This window comes from Pteropus medius, unplaced genomic scaffold (genome assembly GCF_902729225.1).
Source record: "Pteropus medius unplaced genomic scaffold, Ma_sr-lr_union100, whole genome shotgun sequence".
In the NCBI taxonomy this organism is placed as follows: domain Eukaryota; kingdom Metazoa; phylum Chordata; class Mammalia; order Chiroptera; family Pteropodidae; genus Pteropus; species Pteropus medius.
In genome coordinates this window covers 13,447,571-13,468,406 of record NW_024351543.1, presented here as the reverse complement: position 1 = coordinate 13,468,406, position 20,836 = coordinate 13,447,571, and the positions used below count along the sequence as shown (strand labels likewise).

General features: G+C 38.1%; 1 long non-coding RNA gene across 1 annotated transcript; it reads right to left on the bottom strand.

The window, feature by feature from the left end:
* Positions 1–15,965: 15,965 nt before the first annotated feature.
* On the bottom strand, positions 15,966–16,715 carry LOC120586780 (uncharacterized). The gene is made up of 2 exons (XR_005648800.1): positions 16,271–16,715; positions 15,966–16,187 (listed from the first exon to the last, which is right to left on the bottom strand). It is a non-coding gene; the product is annotated as an uncharacterized LOC120586780 (long non-coding RNA).
* Between the last annotated feature and the right edge of the window lie 4,121 nt (positions 16,716–20,836).

The window sequence follows — 20,836 nt, the reverse complement described above, 5'->3', positions numbered from 1 at the left end:
TTATATCTCTAATCGACCTGGAATTGATTTTATCTACAGAAAGAGTCAAGATTTATTTCTTCTATCCAGTTGACCCAGCATCATTTACTGAAAATGTCTTTTCCTCACTGTTCTCCTGTCACACATTTATCATAAATCTTTTCCTAGATTATTTATTATTGTATGTTTCTAGACTATTAATTTTGTCCCATTCATCTATATTTTTTTACTCTTGCACAATGCCATTCTGTTTCTACTAATGTAGCTTTTTGATAAATCTTGGTATCTAGTGTGTAAGTTCTCCATCTTTGTTGTTTTTCAAGACTATCTTGGTTACTTTTGACCCTTTGCTTTTTCATATAAATTTTAGAATCAGTTTTTCAATTTTCACACACACACCACACACACACACACACACGCGTGCACATGCACACTCACATACACATGTGCACATGCATACGCACATACACACACCCCTACCGTGATTTTAATAAAGATTGTATTAAAATCCATATATCATTTTGGGGAAATTGAGTTCCTTACAGTATTGAAGCTTCCAATCCATGAAAATTGTATATACGTTCATTTATTTAAGCCTTTTCTGAGTTCTCTCAATAATGTTTTGTACTTTTCTATTACAGGTCTCACATATATTTTTAGATTTACTTGATAAGTAACGTTTTTTGATGTTATTGAAAATGGCATTTTTAAAAATTTTATTTTCTAATTGTTGTCGGCATACATAAAAACAATTTTTGAGTATTGATTTTTAATTTAGTAATCTTGCTAAATTCATTAAATTTGTTTTGTAGATTATTTTTAACATACACAATCACATCATTTGTGAACAATAGCAATATCATTTCTTTTATTCTAATATTTATGCCTTTTCTTTTTTTCTTTTGTCTTACTGAGCTAGGTAACATCTCCAGTACAGTGTTCACTAGAAGTGGAGACAGCAAGAATTCTTGCTTTGTTCCCAACCCCTGGGGAGAGTTCTGTGGCAGCCATGACCACCTGATTTCATTTTCTTAAGTGCCGAAAAATATGAAAGGGAAAAAGGGAAACGAAAGAGAAAAGGAGAGAGAGAAAAGTGGAGGAAAGAGAAATGTAGAAAAGCCCCAAGATCAGATATGGCAAGCTTGCAGTGTTTTGATGGCTGGGAAAGAATAGGGTTTGCAAGAAAGAGAAACGAAATTGCTATACTAATAGCCTGCAATAACCTCCAAGGTACAGAGGATGCTGGCTGACCTAGTAAGGCTCATGGATGCTTTTTGATTGGTCAGTGAGGTTATTAATTTAATTCTTACTTGGAATGCCTGTATGTGGGCCATGTGGACCCCAGGGGGCCTTTCACTGGACCCTCCACACATTTGCATTATTTACCCGTGGTGTTTGGGATTTCAACCAAGGATCTTTAGCATTCAAAGGATTATTAAAAACAGTCTAGAATGCCTGTTCCACCGTGATGCTGGAGAACTGTTTTCACTGGGATGTGATTTAATTTATATTGTATTTGTATATGGAACTGGGAATGTGAATGAATTTTTGACAGTTTGATCTTTTGATAAAATGATCGCTCTCAGAAAGGGCAAGGGTGCTGATGCACCAATGGGCATAAAGTTACTCGGAGGTTTTGCCCCTGCCGTGGAAGGATATTCCTCTCTTGCCATTGATGCATTCATTCTGTTTCCTAATCATTTATTCAGTCATTACTACGGAGTACTCATGATGTGTCAGGTACTTGGGTGGCATTGTTATGCTGGTAATTGTTTAACAACCAACTTTCTGAATAAAATACTCCTGATTTTAAGCATTTGCCAATTTCTGTGGTATACACACTCCCATCAGTATTGATTTCAAGCTATCAACATTGTGACACCGAATGCACAGTTCAGTGAGCTTGTGCAAGCTCAAGTGAGACAGCTCCCACACAGACCTGCATCTTGTAGACACTGTAGATCAACAGCGACCGAGACATAAAGTCTGAGCCGTGATGTAATGTTTGCGTAGCAGTTAGGGAGGCAAAGGTAGGGGTGGACTGAATGGGAAGGAGTTTTAGGCAAAAGAGCAGCTTTTTCTAGGCCCCTGTGGCTGCAGCACAGGCAGCAAAGAAAGAGGTCACCTGATGAGTTTAAGTAGAGTTTTTCTCTACAGGGTTCTGGGAGCTTGGGGAAGAGTTGCCTGCTGTGCACCACTTATAACCAGAAAGAACAGGTAGATTCTGATTGGCTTATGACTTAGTTTTACCTGTGGTTCTTAAACTTTAGGGTGAATCAGAATCACCATGAGGGCTTAATAAAACATAGATTGCTGGAACCTACCTGGTAGGTCTGGGGCGCAATCATGCTGCTTCTGCTGCTTCTGCTCTGGGGACCAAAGTTTGAGAACCACTGGAGTAGCCCATTTGGTGCCAGTTGTCTATGTCTGGACCAGCTGCATATGCATCTATTTATTTATTTCACATTCCTAAATAAGAAAGAATAGGGACAATCTCATTTTCATTTCATCGGATATCAACTGCCGGCTGTTTGCATAGTTCTTTTGTCCAAGATGCTGATAACGTGTTGGGAAAACAATGAGTTTCAGTCTGTCTGGGGAGATAAGACACGTGCATGTGGCCCAGGTAATTAACAGTGCAAGACAGTATAGGTCAAATGACAAGATGGTGATTTTAGGCACTGAGCATGCCGAGTTCATAGGGCAGGTTGATCAAGAAGGTGCAGAGTGGGGTAGCAGCCTCACAGATAAGGGAGACAGGTTTCTTGAGTGTTCGGCTCCATTTCCGTTCTTACTCTCTTCCTGCCATAACCCTTGTGTTGGTGGGAGAGGGTACCCTGCCAGAGTGAGGAACTTCATGGAGGGCAGAGGGGGCATGCTGAAGAGAAGCGGGGGTGAAGGTGGGCAGGTGAGGTAAGGTGGGCCCACACGTTGCAGTCACTTCAGTGCCAAGCTGAGTGTTCTAAGAGACAGAAAGTGGAGGCTGCCAGTCTATTAAGGCTGAGGCTTGCAAGCTGGCACAGCAGCACTTCTGCTGTACTCTATTGGTCAAAGCAGTTCTAGATTCAAAGAAAGGAGACAAACCTCATCTCTCAAAGGAGTGGCCTTCTTTAATTGCCACTTCATAGCACTGTTGAAGATTAAATAAGACAATGAACACGAAGGGCTTAGCTACCAGCTGGAACATCTTAAGGGCACAATAAATGGTAGCTGTTGACATTATTAGAGTTAGTATCAGAATTTTTATCAGAGAGATTATGGATTGAGTAAAGGTGCTGTGATTTAGTGACCATTGGTGAATCTATAGGGACAGTGGTGGCCTTGTTTTAATGGCTGCAGTGAAGGTGGGGCAGGAGGTAAGGAGTGGAATGAGCGGGTGGTGACTCCAGGAAGGCAGCACATGGGCTTGAGCAGTTCAACTGCAGAAGGACAGCAAGGCCGTCCCAGGATTGCTCTCCCAATGGGATGGCTCAGGTGTGGGGGCAGCATGGAGTGGGGAGACATACCTGTGTGAAGGACAGGAGAAAGAGAGAAAGGTGTTTGAAAAAGAAAGAGGGGCGAGGCAGAGAGTCTGAGAGAAATTGCATGGGTCTGTGTGTATTTTAACAGTCAAAGTTATTCTAGGCAGGTTGTTTGCTTAAGATTTGCATGCAAATGAAAACAACCAGAGGAGGAATGACTCTGAAAAGGAGAAAGTAGATTCCCAGCAGCCCATGCCAGACCAAGGGCAAAATGTAAGCTGGGAATGGACTGGTGGAAAGGGAAGTACTAAGTTTTTGGTATTAGTGGTTATGGATGTCACCTGTACACTTAAGAGCAGAGGGTGACACACAACTAGAGTAATATGAAGCCAAGGCCACATCAAGAGTAGTTTTGGAGGCCCTGAAAATAAAAATGTTTATGGTTCTCCCTTTACCCCATGTAATTTAATAAAAAGGAAAAAAAAATTAAATTATAAAATTAGTGTTAAGTAGTTGAGCAAGGTTCTGATTTTTTCCATGATACTTTGATGCTTCTTTTGAAATAAAAATTGTGAATGTTTTCAAAAGTAAAGTTTTGATGCCGTTGCTTTGCGGGAGTAAGCCTGGGTTTGGCTGACCTGGAGGGTGGCTTGGCACTGTGTGCGAGGCACACTGTCCCCAGTGCCAGCCCATGTGGAAGCCGCTGGCCCCGAAATTCCTCCCTTGCAGAATGAGCTTTTTGGGTGAGGATTCCTCTCAACTCTCCAAACACATTGGCCAGACCCGAGTCTTGCCCAGCCACCTGCTGTCTTGTTTGAATATCCCTGATTGATCCCTGGAAAAGTCCCTTTGTTTCTGACATGGGCTTCATCAGGGCAGGGAAGTTTGGGGTTTCTTTGTTTCTTGGGAAATTTTGTCCCCCAGCCCAGTGGCTGACATATAATTGGCCCTCAGTCATTGTTGTGTGAATGTAAGAATGAAGGGGCCATCATCGGGGAGACAGTGCAGAAGATCACTGAGAGCAACCCTGGGCATTTTACTAACGTGTAAATGGCTCTATGGGGCAAGACCGGACCGAAGTAATTCAGATAATAGATAGCCAATTCCTTAAAGAAATGATTTCCACGTACCAGGGTTGAACCATGGCGGAAAGGAAGGGTTAGTTACATAGATCTTGGGTAGTTGTTTTTTTTTTTTTTTCCTCGCAAAAACTGACAAGTTTTATTTCTATTTGAAATGCAGAGTGAAACTGTGTACAGCCCTTTAAAAAAGTAGAATGCATTCGCTTATGCGCAGGCCATATGGGACTCTGGAGTGGGTGTTCATGGCACCAAAATAAGTTCCCTGGTTTCGCAGCCATGAGCAGTAAGACTGGAGCAAAGTTTCTGTTTCACCTTAAAAAACTTGAATTTATTTTAACACAGTTTAAAACAGAGTGGGATTTTCCCATTATAAAACCAGTGCAGGCCTATTATAGAAAATTGGGAAAAGGCAGAGTCTTGTTAAGTGAACTTCGCAGAGCATAGGTAGGGTGCAGTTTGGTGGGTGCAGGAGAAAGTGGGAGACTGGAGCCCCAGGGACATTTCTGGGGCAATCTTGAGAGGTGGGCTGTGGTGAAGGCTGCAGGTCCTGTCTTGGGTTTGGGGCAAGGCTATCAGCCAGCCTGTCCTGGTAAGTTCACATTATAGTACTCCAGTTTCTGTGATCTCAAAAGGAAGATTTGGTCTCTCGTTGGGGGAAAGAAGCCGACTGGTGTTCTGCAAGGGCCACCTATTTTTCTCCAACATCAGGAACTTCCAGAGGGTGTGCAGGGAACACGGGGGAGGAGAGGGAAGCCCAAATCAGTCGTGAAGGCCAGTGGGGCTTATTCTTCCATCCAAGGCTTGTTAGAGGGTTCCTACTGCATAGCAGGCCCTGTGCCGGGGATACAGTGGCGAGAGAATAGGCATGATGCCTGCCTTCATGGACTTTACAGTTTAGTTTATATCCGCTTAGTTTCCCTGTGTCCTCCTAGTCCCTTGACTGAGAGAATGTGAACCTGTGATCATAGGACCCCAGGAAAGGCTATGGTCCCACCATCTACTCCTGCCCACCTCTTTCTTCTGGGAGTGGGGTCCTCATCACTGTCACAGACCCTCTCCAAATGCTTAGGTGTCCTCTATTTTCTTTGCTCCAGAGGTAGATGTTCTGGGGTTTGAAGGGAGCCGTCTTTGTGGAGAAGGGTGTTGGGTGCAGGCCTAGCCCTCCTTTTCCTGATAGTCATGATGGAGGTAGGGAAAGCTGGGTGCCCGCTCCATGATCGGTGAGTTTGAGCCCAGCAGTCTGGGCCTGCTCACTGTGGGACCTTTTATATTTCCTGAGTGATTCTCTCTACAACCCTCTCAGGCAATCATTGTCCTGATTGTACCTTCTCTTTTTCTCTCACAAAACTTGAATCTGGAATGTACACAAAAGGGGCTAGTGATAGTTTAAGCTAATATCCTATCCGTGAGGTTTATATCCCTAGAAAGACCAAGCCTTGAAATCAAAAGAACACACATCTATGTTGGCTTCTCTGGTTGGGAGAGGAATTTTTGGAATAGTTTGTTTGAAGGAGTGCCCTAGACGTAAAAGGTAGAGAGAGCCCTGTGGGATCAGTGCTGTTCACAACATACATATTGCCTCAGAAATTCAGCCCTAAAGTGGCATTTCAAGAATCTCCTGAATTCTTGCTCCCTTCACAGTACACAGAACTGCAGTGACAGCTGTGACTAACACAACTCCTTGGCTAGGAGCTTCTTAAACAGCTCTGGTTTCAAAGAGTCTTTTATTATTCATGCAAACCATTATAATTTGTTAGAAGCTCTACCATTTTGGCATCTAAATCCTACTTTAGTCATTGTCTCATACCTAGAAGTAATTAAAAATGGTTTTGTCCATTTCTGTCCTAAGGAGTTTTGAGAAATACAGCCCCTGGGTTTCTCAATATGGAGCACTGTGTGGCCACACTCTGATCACCAGATAAGGAAGGACCATTTGCTGTGAATCAAAAGTCCTGGTTGTTCAGAACAGCTCTAACTTCAAATATTCTGTCCCTAGAGTCGGACCCATAGGTTCTGAATTTTGTTTTTGAAAACAGATCTCCATAGCTGGGAGGCACTTTAGTTTTCTGTAGGGATAAGGACTTTGTCCCTGTTTCAGGCTCCCCAGGGGAAATTAGAGGCCGTATCACTTCCATTCTAGAAATTGCTGTGAGATTTCACACAGGAAGAGTGAGACTTGCCCTTTTCATTTATTATTTCTTCTTCTATAGTCACTGAAATGCAGCAGTGGGTTCAATTCAGACATTGACTTAGGAAATGAAATGAGACTTAGGTAGCAGCTGAGTTTGAATCAAAACCTGGGGTTGTTTTGGGAAGGAAGACCCCTCCCTTGGCCAGTGTGCCAGCTCTCACCCGAGTGTGGGTTCTCTCACTGTGGTGGTGGCCCAAGGAGGCCTTGGGTTGACCTTACTGAATCATTAGATCCATTTCCGACCTCTACATTGTGTTCCATTTTAGATGCCATTTTGGAAATTTTATGAACCCGTCAGATGCTTACTAGTCATATTAGCAGTACTTTACTTAATTGTTCCTCTATTGAGGGTCATTCAAGTTGTTTCCAGGTCATTATTATAAATAACCTGTAGGGAATGTCTTTGTGCACAACATTTTATGACATCGAGGATGACAGTTTAGAGGATATATTCCTAGAGCTAGAAATTTGGTATTCTATGGGTTATAGGTGCTTTACTGATGCTTAAAACATTTTTTAAAAGTCTATTTAACCATTTATAATTCCTGTTTAAAAAGTTTTTTAAGACAAAGAATCACTGTGATGTAGAACTCCATGACTGAATATGTCAAGGAGCTGGCTCGCCCATTCTTCCTTACATGGGAAACATTCCCTCAGAGGAGACCCTTGGCCCTGCTGGCAGGTGTTCTCATGACCCAGCACAAAGCAGGGGTGGGGCCCCCCTTTGGGTGGGTGGCTCTTCTCCTTGGAATCTCCAAGCCCTCTTGTACATCAGCTGACATCAATGCACAGAGCTCTGGCCAAACAGGCAGCATTTGCTCTCCAACTATTTGATGGAGAATGTAACTGGAAATGCTGCTGCCCAACTCTTGTTAAAGGTCTGGTGTGGAAAATAGGATTGCTTGAAAGATACTGTCCCTTTGAAATTCATATGTTGAAGCCCTAACTCTCAATGTGTTGGTATTTGGAGGTAGAGCCTTTGGGAGGTAATTACGATTAGATGGGTCATGGGAGTGGAGTCTCTCTGATGGGGTCAGTGCCTTTATAAGAAGAGGAAGTGACACCAGAGCCATCTGTCTCTCCTATGTGAGGATACAGTGAGAAGGCAGCCAGCCATCTGTGGGCCAGGTAGAGGGCCCTCATCAAGAACCAAATCTGTTGGTACCTTGATCTCAGACTCCCCAGCCTTCAGATCTGTGTGAAATACATGTCCATTGTTCAAGCCACCCATTCTATGGTATTTTGTTATAGCAGCCAAGATATACAGGCCTTCCACTCCTTTAGGCCTTCTCCATTTTATCCTGGGATCTAGCTGGACCACAAGAGCTTAAACCAACTTGTTCTAGGCCCCTTAAAATGACTTTTTCTGAATCGTGTTTGGAATGTTGCTCTCAGCTTCCTGGGAAAGGGGATGCGCTAGGAACCGGCAGGACAGGAATGTGTTCTCAGGCCCTCTGTAGCTCGCATATGCCACCCCATACAGGGCCCTTCACGGGGCCCCAAAGCAGCTTCTCTTCTTCTCAAGCACTGTCTTGTTCTTTATTGACTATATCCAGTGTTGCTTGACTAGCCATAGTTCTTCACAAAGTCAAATGATCAGTCCATTCTCAGCAATGGCATTAAAATTTAGCAGTCTGGATTAGCCGATAGGCAGTTGAAACACATGATTAGATGCCCCAAACATTAATTACTGTACTTTTTCATTTTCAATATACCCATGGAGAATTTTACTAGCTGGGAATCTAAGAAAAAAGCTATTTTAATTTCAATGCAGATGTATGTTTTGTGTTTAGTCTGGTATTGCTTTTGCTTGAATTGCCTACATGGGGATAGAGGCCTCTAAAAGCCTTAATCTGGCCTGATGTTATGGCCACTCTTTTAGATTCACCTTACTTCTGCTTTCATGTTGTCTTTATTTCGCCATACATCGTTTACTTACGTAGTTTGATTTGCTGAGTAGTAAGTACTTTTGTAAACCATCTCCTGTAATTTTGGGAATTAGATGGGTTGGCTATAAGCATATCCATAGATAAAAATGTAATTTATTGGGTCAAAAAATGTGAATATTTTTGCGGCTGTTAATACATGCTGCCAATGACCGCTCCTTTCCCTGATTAGCTCCGAGGGCTGTCATCTGTTTTTTCTTGGACTTTAGGCTGATACAAATGTGAGCAGCCATGAGTGATCTGGTACCAATAAGTCTACAAAACTGAGCAATGAAATAAGTGGGTTAGTGTTCACTTGACTTGAAGATTCAGTGAATGCAAGATCAATTTTTTTTTATCCAACTCTTCTTCCCTTTGTTGCAGGTTGGGTTCTCTGGGGAGCTGAGCCTGAGATTGACCAGTTGTGCAGGAGGCTTTTTAGGAAGTGCTCTTGGGATCCATACCTGTGGAAGGAAAGGGGAAGGAAGGAGACAGGGCAGGGCAGAGGAAGTTAGGTAGTGATGCAGTCTCACTGAAGTCCTCAGGATGATTCCACAGGGAGCTCTGAAGCTGGGTTGGCCCTCCAGAGTTGTTCCCGGTTGGGGTGAGAAGGCTCAGGGGGACCAGTAAATGGAGCCAGTTGCCCGCAGAAGCAGGTGTGACCATGGGCAAGGCAGTCATCACAGGGGCTGACAGCCGAGTGTGGTCTGGCAGAAGCACTGTGCACAGGTGAGGGAATGTGTCTGTTAGTCCTACCAGGGGATCTGGACAGTGTACCACAATGTCCAGCACACTCTTTTTGACAGTGGAAGCCTTCAGGCATTACCTGATTTGGGGCATTGCTAGACCTGTGGGTGTTTCTTTGCAAAAGAATTTAGCTTGCATTTGTGACTGTGTTTTCTTTCGTCGGCTCTAGTACCATTGCCACCTGTGATTCAGGAAATCCGCCTCGTGGTTAGCCTTCTAATTTTATAATTACCTTTTTAGAATAATAACCTGACCAGGTGTTTTGTAACACAAAACAGCAAGGGAAATTAATTTCAATTAGAAGGGGAAAAATACAAATCGAAGTAGAGTTGTGGAAAGAAAAAAAGCCCAACATGCATTTCTTTGAGTGTTCTTCATTTAGGTAATTAAGTCCCTGCCATGCGACTGAACCATTGGCAGCGATGCCCTTTAAAGACCGACATTTAAAAATACATGACTCTGTGGAATATGGAGCTATTCTGGCTGCCCGACACACACCTGGAAATGAAAGGGGTGGAGAGAGAGGAAGGTGGGGCAAGAACCTCAAGGGAGATAATAGAGACACAAAGAAGCATCCTTCTTTTGTGTTTTCGCCCTCAAATTTTTATTTTTTGGCATAAGAACATGAACCTTGTAAAAATGATTTCAAGTTAGTTTCCAGCATTTTGAAGGGCTATTGAGGGAATTGAAGGCAAATGGGGACCTACAGACTTTTATTGAAGAAGAAGATGAAAGGATTCTTGTCCTCTCCTCTTCCCCTTGAATGAGAATATCATGGATCTTGATTTCTTTGGCTGGCTTGGCAGAGTTTCAGGGGAGATAGCTTACTGCTGGACATAGGAGCCCTTCTCCTGGGGAGCTGGCAAAGTCGGCAGGCAGCAAGAGAGAGACAAGCTCATAAAGGAACAGGGAGTGGGGAGGAAGGACCTTCTCCCATTACTCGGCCAAGATCTGGGCACCAAGAAGCAGCTGGTTCTTGGGCTCCTGGAAAGGGCAGTGTAGTGTGGGTGGTATGCCCCAAGCATTGGCCCTGCTTAATATTCCAAATGAGCTGACCCATTTATAGATCGAGTGCTCAGGAAAGTCAGAATGGCCCAGGGCTATTGGAGATGTTCGTTTAAGTAGTCAAGTCTCTGTGAAACTGCCATACTATCTCCAAAACAATTACTCAGCCTTTTTTCCCCGGAGAGAATTTTTCTGACTTTCCTATTCTGGTCTGAGACAGGAAACTGAAAATCGTTTGTCAGATTTATTCTTCTGGATCGACCCCAAACGTTCCATTATAGCTTAGTTCACCCATAATGAAGGCTGAGCTTCGTGGGGAAAGTGACATTATAGGTGCAAGGAACTTGGCTTCTCTAACCCCCATGGTTAATATTGACAGCTGGAGAGTGGATTGCTCTAGGAAGACACACATGGTTAAGTCATTCAGGGGAAGAGCCCCATTAGCTGAAGTTTTCTGAATTGACTTGAGCTTCCTCATGTTTTTTGAAAGGGACAGGAAGCCCAATTTTGGATCTGTACATATTTTATATTTTTGATGCTTTTTATTATTTATGAGTTTAAGAAAGATTCACCTTTTGGAGCTTTTTATACTTCTGTATACTGGTCTGTGTAATGGGGCACTGGGTACCTTCAGTGCTATTTAGCACATCTTTCTCCCTCATCCCTTTAAAACAGGACCCACTACAAACCTGAGTTAACATAGATCAAACTAAACGCTATGGTGTACTTATTTTAAAGAAAGCACACTTCTACTTCTTAAGGAACCAGTCCACATGGTAAATATCTTTTTCTCAAATCCTGGACTGTATTCAATCTGTCATTCTCTAGGCAGAAGGTCATAAGAAACCTTTGGGCTGCATTTACAATACTTATGATTTTCGTAGTCCCTTCCTGCCTTAATACTTATAGACACATAGGAAAGGCTGTTTTCTAGTTAATCAGAATATCCATCATTGTCAATCACAATTTAATGTAACTTAAAGATGGGCTCTTAGGCATTTAGTCCAACTTTTTTTAAAAAATGAACTGAGTGATTGATTAAACTGGCTTTACTCTGAAATCTGGATTAGTACTTCCTTTCATGCATCACTTTGCATTTTTATCTTAGCTCATTCATTCACAAATATTTTTGAGTGTCTGTACTTTATTGGGACCTGTGTATGTCCTCAGCTTGCAGTATATTTGGGACTCAGACTCACATAGCATCCAATAGTCTTAGAACCTCTAAAGGGGCTAATTATGAATTCTCTAGGAACAGGCTTTTGAATAAAGGTGGTTTCCTTGCTCATTTGGGAATTTTCTAGCATTTTCCTAGTCCAATCTCAGGAGACAAAAGGGAGGAGCTGCCCTTAGGATGTGTCTCTTGACTTCCTAATTATATTATAGTCATCGCATAAACACCAAAGACATTTCCCCTATCAACAACCCGAGGTGCCACTTGCTCTACAGTTCCATACTTATTCTCCTTAGTAAATGGTCTCTCGAAAGGGTGAACAATGAATTTTGGAAGAGCAAAATTTCTGAGTTGATCTAACTGACTAACTTTATAGGTGAGTACACTGCTGCCCAGAGAGGTTAAGAAACCTGCTGAGGATCACACAGGAGGCTTCCGATCTCCCTTCTTTCTCAGGATGAATTTTATAAAACCTTCTAGAAACGACAACTTACCAGAGTTTTTTTTGTCCTATTTTATTAGTTACTCTTTATCATCTTCTCTCTTCTTTATATCTTCTTGTGTTCTTTATCTTTAGTTGCACAACAAAGCTCATTAATTTTTAATCTTTTATCACTTCTAATATACACTTTTAAGGACATAAAATTTCCTTTACATACTACTTTAACTACCTTCTGTTAATGTTTGGTATGCAGGATTTTTGTCATCATTTAAAAAAATGTATTATGTATATTGATTTGCCCTTTGACCCTTAATATACTAAAAAGTATGTTTTAAAATTTCCAAATATATGGGTCATTTGGGGTTATCTTTTTGTTATTGATTTCTAATTTACTTACACTGTAGTCAGCGATCATGGCCTCTGTGCTTTTTCATTCTCTAGGATTTATAGCAAATTGCTTTGCAACCTTTTATGTGATCTATTGTTATAAATGTTTCATGCCGCTTGTAAAGTATGTGTATTCTCTAATTGTTCTGAATGGTGTTTTATATAGAGCCATTAGATCATGTGTTTTAATTGCGTTCTATATCTTCACTAATTTTTTATGCACTTAATTAGATACTGAGACATGCACATTAAAATTTCCATTATGATTGTGGATTTCCTTATTTTTCTTTGTAATTCTGTAAATGTGTGCTTCATTTATTTCAAAGCTGTGTTGTGTTAGCAAAAAAAAAAAAAAAGGCATAGTTTAGACAGTGGAACCAGATGGGCTGGGTTTGAATTGTGGGTATGCCATTTACTAGCTCTGGACCTTGGGAAAGTCATTTGTTTCCTGTAATTCAGTATTCTCATCTGTAAAGTAGGTTATGCCTGAGGAATCGTGGGAAGATTAAATATTGTGTGTGTGTGTGTGTGTGTGTGTGTGTGTGTGTGTGTGTGTGTGTGTATTGCATATACTAATGTATGTATGTATGTATGTATGTATGTATGTATGTTTAGCACTTAGAACAGTGTCTGTCACATAGTAAGGGCTCCTAAGCGTGAATTATTATTTTTCCTGGTGAATTCGCCCTTGATCCCTATATAATGATTATATATCTCTATCTCTATAGATATAGATATCTATCTCTATATCTGTATTTTTTGTTTAGTTTATCTTTTCTGTTATTTATGTTGCTACAGTTTTTATTTTTCTTAGTTTGAAAGATATACCCAGCATATCTTTTTTCATCCATGCACTTCTAACATTTATGTCATTATATTTCAGGTGAGTTTTTGGTAAATAGCATATGGCCAGATTTATAAATATTTAATCTGAGAATTTCTTTTTCTTTAAATTAATACATTAAATCTAATTAATTTATATGATTATAAATATTTTGAAATTACAGCTACTGTCTTATTTTATGTTTTCTATTTACCATGTGTTTTCTCTGCTTTTTTCTTTCTTACTTTCCCTTAGGTTAATAAAATATTCTTTATTGCCTTTTTTAGCTTCAACTGTTTTTGAAATTTATTCATTCTATTTCTATTCTTTTATTGGTTACATTTTAATTTTTAACATGCATAGTTAATTAAAACAACTGCAACAATAACATTATCCTGAATAATTCAAGGATTTTCAAACATTTTAATTCTGATCTTTCCTTTTCCCATACCCATGTTTCTTTTTTATAGTGTTTTAGTTCCACCTGTTTTAAGTCCCCCAAATAAGTCATTATTGTTGTTCTATCCTCATATAACATTACCCATCCATTTCCATCCATTTACCAATTCCTTTGCTTACCCTTGCTTATCGCATCCCACTTCTGTCTTTGGGTTCAGTTTTCTTTTCCCTGAATTATTTCCTTTAATAGATATTTTTATTATAATGTGAACTTTCACTACCTCAGTCTTTGACTGAAAATGACTATTTCCTCTCCTTGAGTCATGCATTAGCTGCATATAGAATTTTAAGATATTTATTTTCCCTTAACTCTTTAAAAAGTATTAGTCTATTGTGTTCTTGCTTCTATTGTCACTGGTGAGAAGTCTGGTGTCAGTTTAATTGTTGTTCATTTAGATAATCTATTTTTTCCCCCTCAGATCCCTTTTATGGTGTTTCTTTTTGACTTTAATGTTTTGGAGTTTCATTATATGTGCCTAGAGGTAGGGTTTTTAAAATGATTTTTAGAGTTCATTATTCCTGAACTAAATATCCATGTATTTCATTAATTCTAGAAGAGTATCATCTATTATCTCTTGGGACATTACTTTCTTCTCTTTTTTTAAAAATGTCTATTTGATATTTTCCACCTCTTTGTCTCATATATTTTTTTCTCCTCTTTCCTTCAGTTAATTAACTGAGTTATGTTTAATCTGTTGTTTATCTCATGCAGTGAAATTTTAATTTCTCAAAGTTCATTTGCCAATTTTTTCATGTTTTTCTGTTCTTTCCACATGGTTTTCTTTCTTTCTTTCTTTTTTTAAATCTCTTTAATCATTTTAAAGATAATCATCTAAGGGCCTTAAGATTGTTCTTTATCATAAGTTCTGTTATGCCTGTTTGTTGTATAAACTGGGTCACTGTCTCAGTGAATAGTGAGTGCATTTTGATATTGTGGATTTTGAGCTCATTTTCAACAGAGCTTTTTCTTTTTCTCTCTCTTTTTTTTTCCTGTGGGAGTTTCATGGATGCTGGGCTGTGAAAGGGTTGCTACAATGTGGATTTACATTTTATTTAGCCAGGTGTTCTGGATATTTTTTTCTTGCTCAGGATCTTTAAAATTTTTGTTATTGTTTATATCTGTACTTGAGGATTTCTGCTCCATACCAGTTATAAATTTAGACTCCTCATCCCTATCTGATATGAGACCATAGTCTTTTTTTCCCTTGTGGGAGACTTTTTGTCCTACTAAGAGTGAAGAATAGGGACAAGTTTTCTTATTATTTTTCTGAGTCAGTGAGTATAGTTTTTTTCTAGTCTTCTCTTTTCTGAAGATAATTACTCTTTCATGGTCTAGTATTAGGGAGTGATTTCTGTTTTGATCAAAAGCCATATCTCTCATTCCTATGGAACTATTAAAACAAGATCTTTAGAGCCTATATTTAGTCTGACATGTCTTTGGATTGTCATGATATTGGCATATGGTTTTATCCTGCCCCTTTGTTTTTGACTCCAAGGAATTTCTTTTTTTAATCTAAGCTGTGTATTTAATTCCCCCTCCTTTGCCTCCTTTGGTTTATAATTTCTATGTGGTTATATTGATTGGAGATTTATGTACAAAGTTGAAGCATTGTTAATAGTAATTGAAACAAGTTAAATGTCTAAATAAGGATATCATGCTAATATCCATACAATGAAACATAATAAATTAAAATAATAACATGGAAAATATTCATTAGTATATATTATTACTTAAAAACCAGATGACAAAGTAAAAGATATAGTAAAATCCACATTCATCTTTATTTATTTGTATTTATATGCTCTTAAATGAATCTAAAGAGGCAAACACCAATATATTAACTTGGTGTCGGCGGGGTGGGTGATTATTATTTATTTCAGTTTTTTTTACATCTGTACTTCATATATTATTCATGTAATTAAGTGGAGTTAATTATTATAGTATATCCATAGGATAGAATTTTTTTGTGGCTATTAAAATCTGTGATTCTGAAGAATATTTGATAATATGTGTAATGTTTAGAAAATAATAGTGACATAAAACAAAGTAGGATAGAAAATACAGTGGGTTTTCTATATAATGGAGTATATGAAAATTGCATATGTGTATATGGAATGAAATAGTAAATGTATTAATATTATTTATTAAATTATCATCATTAACATTGATATTAGTAATGGTTATTGCTAATGGAAGGCATATTGGTGGCTTTTCTTCAGTTTTGAACAATGTCCAGGCATACTTTTATAAATCAGAAAACTATTCAACTACACTTTTACTCCAAGAAAAGTGGGGGTAGGGGGAGACCTGTGAAAGAGGCCAGTAGTCTGTGTGACAGCAGTGGAGGAGGTCAGGGGTCCAGACAGAATAGCCCATTTGTCTCCTAGGCCTGTGTCTTCCTTCTTGGGAGTCCTGTAAGCTTAAAGGGTTAAAGCTTTTTACAATTTCCGTCTGCAAATGAATGAGATGAGTCTTCCTGGGAAATATTTTAAATGAGAGTTTCAGTGACACCTGAAAAATATGAAAAATTTGTTGTTTTAAATGCCCATGTGGATTCACCTTACCCCAAAGTTGTGAAGGAGGTAGAAACTTACATGAAGTGGCCCAGCACACACTGTTGCCCCGAGGTTTGCTTAGATTTGCCCTGTGGCCCAGGGGAACCAGGAGGCCTCTGAGCAGAACACTGGAATTTAAATAAAACAGACACCTAGATTGCATATTCAACTTTTATTCTTTTTGAGGCCGTTTTCCTGAGATGTGAGGAGACTTCCGAGAGGACATAAGTGCTCCAAGAATCTGGGGAGTGTAAGAATGGGTAGAACATCTGAAGGAGACTGGGAAAGCCCCTCCACACATCAGGCTGGTTAATCATTAACCCTAGTGGCTCTCTACTCATAGGGGTGGTTAAGTCACTCACTCCTGGTGGCTATGCAGTGGAATGAGTAACCAGTCCTCAGGGCTGTGGGAAGGGCCCATTTTGGTCAACACTCTGAACCATGAGATGGTTGTTAAAAAAGTTGAATTTTCCAACTTGCAAGCATTTATAATAGCTGATAGAGAGCTGCCAGGCTTTTAATGATTACATAGGACTCACTTGACATGATCACCTTTACTTTTTGAATTCAAATGGATGTTTTTAATCTGATTACAAACGAGTGTGTTCTTAAACATTTGCCTGGCAATTTTGTGTTTTAGAACACTCTGCATGACACATCATAAATCACAGAAGAGAAACTTTTTCTCTACCATAGTTGAATTATCAGCAGTTGTAGATTAATGCCATGAGGAGGCTGGTAGGCTTGTGAGGAAATCACCAGAGAGCGGCCCCCATGGGGACCCGTTGGATGCGTGGATCTCTGGTATGGATAGTTCCTTGCGTGGATGCTGAGGAAGCGGACAGAGTGATACCAGGCCAGGGTAGCCTGAGCTTTGCTCTGTCTGGATGTCCTCTTCTGGTCACAAAGCTTCCAATACATATGATTAGAATGTATTTTTTTTTATTAACCAATACAAAAAAAAAGTTGAAGTTCTTCTACTCTAGGCAGCAGAAAGCATCAGAAATACTATTACTAAACTGAGGAGAATTTACTAAGTTATCTTTGAAGTTCTCATTTGTATTTCCCCCACACTGAAATTGCATCTTAGACAAAATCATGTTGCTTATGCAGAGTTAAGAAGTGAATACACCCACATGTTTGGCACACATGGGGTTTTTATTTCACAATCTGTTTCTGCATATTCCAAGGGAAGCTCACTGTAGGAGTATGTGTGTATCTTCAACTTGCAGTCAAGTTATAAAAAAAAAACAAAAACTGGGTCTAGAGTTTGAAAGTATAGGAATAAAAATACTCAGAAAAATACCAGATAACAAACTCACAAGGAAAGAAAGTGTTGGCTTCATTTAAATTTTATCGCAAAGTTTGTAGAGTCCCTGAAACCTAGTCCATGTTACATTGAAGACTATAAGGACCTAAATCACTTATTTCACTTGAAGCTGAAAATTAAATTTCAAGTAAATGTTTATATTTTGTTATTTAGTGACACCTAATTTATCACAGACATGTAATCTATGATTTAATAAATTAAAGATTTAAAAAATTTCCTTGGAAATTAAAATGAAACAATGGGAAGAAAAAGTTGGATTACCAAATTCTTCGAAGACATTCTCTCTCATTTATTTAACTGTTTTACTTACTTTATTCTCCTTAATGCAAATTTTCTAATTCTGTTCCCTCTCCATAAGAAACCATTCTAAGATTTTACAGTGTATCCTTTTCTTTGTTACTGAGCGCTCTGTTCCTGGTATTGTTGTTTATGTGCTTGTATTTTAAGTTTTTATAAATAGTATTTTGGAATAGATTTCATTGCATCCCTTACTTTTTGCACTAAGCCCATTTTTAAAAGATCCATCTATACTTGCCATAGCATATTCAAGCCTTGCTTTTACTTCTGTATTTCACTCTGTAAATGCTTTCCTTCATTTTACTTATCCACTTTTGCAGTGATGGACATAAAATTGCCTCTAACTCCCTTCCGCTGCAAAGAATTCTGGTCTTATGGAACTTCGTGAGGATTTATACAAACTTTTAATTTTTGCCAATCTTAATTGAGGTAAAATAATATTCAATTGAAATTCATGGAGATATAGAGTATAGCATAAGAAATATAGTCAATAATATTGTAGTAACTACGTATGGTACTAGATTAATTGGGGTGATCACTTTGTAAGTTATATAGGTGTCTAATCACTATGTTGTACACATGAAGCTAATATAATATTGTATGCCAACTATAATTGAAAAATAAAACATTAAAATTAAAAAATTATATTCAATTATTGTTTTTATATATATTTTATATAAAAATGATGGAATTTGAGTATCACTTCAATAACAGTATTTTGAGTTTTCCTTTTTATAAATCACCTATTCATATTTTTGTCCATTTTTTGCTGCAATTGCTATTTTTTTCTTTTCCTATACATTTTATGTATTAGTCCATGATCATAATAATATAGTATGATAGTACAAGTTTCTTTTCCCAATCTATTGTCAACTTTACCCATAATATTCTTTCTTGACCAAGAAGAATTAATTTTTAAGTAAGCAAATTCAGAATTTTTTTTTTGCCTTGAAGTTTGTGCACTTGGGGTTTCATTTAAGAAGGCCTTGTGTACCTTTAGGTTACAAAGATATTCTACTAATTTTTACCTATTAACTATAATTTTATTTTTCATATTTAGGTACTAAAACATATGGAATTCACCCTTGAATATGGTCTTAGAGTCCCAGTTTTCTAAATACAATGAATTAATTTTCCCAATGCCACCTCCTAAACAGTCTTTCGTTTTGTCACTGATTTATGGTACAACCTTTATTAAATGCTGTAAATATGTATTTGTCCCTGAGTTATTCTGTTCCTTGCTGAGTACCAGCTCCATTTCTATTTGTCTAGTTTTGCTCTAAAATTAAACTGTATTTTACAATTATAGCTTTGGTAAATTCTCAATCTTTTTTTTCCAAAATTGACTTAGTTTTTTGGTGGACGTCTATTCTTTCGCAGAGATGATCAAGATGATTAAGTACGTAAAAAAGTCAGGTGGGATTTTTACTGAGATCACAGAGAATTTGTAGATTATTTTGTAGAGAATCGACATGCTTATAATGTGATCCTACTGAAGACAATGGAATGCCATTCTATTTCTATAGCTCTTTTTCTCTGTCCTTTATAAAATTTAAGAATTTCCTCCATAGAGAATTATTAGGTACATTCTCTAAATATTTTACACTTTTTCATTGCTATTTTGAAGGTTAGCTTACTTTTTACTTTAGTTGGTTACTGAGGCAGAAAGAAATGATTGACTTTTGTAAGTTGATCTTGTATCCAGCAACCTTGGTCAACTTGTTACTTCTAATAGTGTGTTGTTTTTTCTACCTAGGTGTTCATATTTTCCACAATGTGTCTTTGTCTCTTTCTTTCTTGTCTTCATACCTATTACTTATTTTTCTCTCCCTTGACTTCCAGTACTATGTTAAACAATAGTAGAGATAGTAATCATACTTTAGTTTTTCTTTTCCCCATCATAAAGGAAATGCATTTCCTTAGATTCTTAATACTCTTTTCTTTCTGGTTTGCTAAGAGATTTATTTTTCCATATATAGTTGCTAAACTTTATCAAATTCTTTTCCTACATCAACTGAGACAATTGTATATTATTCTTTCCTTTTAGTCTATTAATGAGGTTAATTATGTTGCTGCTTTTTCTAATGCTGAGCCATTATTTTACATCTGGGATAAACCCTACTGTAACCTGATGTAATATTTTTAAAAACTAAAGGTGTTTTTAGGGCCTCAGTGCCTACATCACTTTTTTGGTAAAGCCTTTCTAATCTACCTCTTCTTGTTCCCCAATCCCCCATTCCACGTGTTCCCAGAGAGCCTTGTTATATCACTGCTGTGGAACTTAGAGCAGTCTTGCTTGTTGCTATTCCTCTCTTCACCACATCAATATATGGGGAAATATCTTCATGTCTCATTTTTAAAATCAAAATTTTTTGAAGGTATAATTTTTCGAAGGTATAATTTATATACCATAAATGTCACCTATTATAAATTTATAATTTAATGCTTTTTAATAAATTTATAAAGTTTGTGTAACCATCAACACTGACCAATTTTAGAACATTTTCATCCTAAAACATTCCTTTGTGCCAGTTTGCAGTCAATTTCTCCTTCCACCTCCAGACTCAGACAATCCCTATACTTGGTCTCTATAAATTTTTCTTTTCTGGGCATTTCATTTAAATGGAAACATATAATATGTTGTCTTTTGTGTTGGGCTTCTTTCACTGAGCATAATGATTTTGAGGTTTATCCATGTGGTGGGATAAATCGATAGTTTGATTCTTTTTATTTCTGAATACGATTGTTGTATAGATATATAACAATTTGATTATTCATTTATAAGTTGTTAATGGATATTTGGAATGCTTCCAGTTTTTTTTTTTTTTAGCTATTATGAATAATGATGTTATGAACATTTATGTACAAGTCTTTGTGTGGACATATGTTTTGTTTCTCTTTAGTAGATTCTAGGGAGTGGAATTGCTGAGTCATTGGTAAGTTTATGTTTAACATTTTAAGAAACTTTCAAATTGATT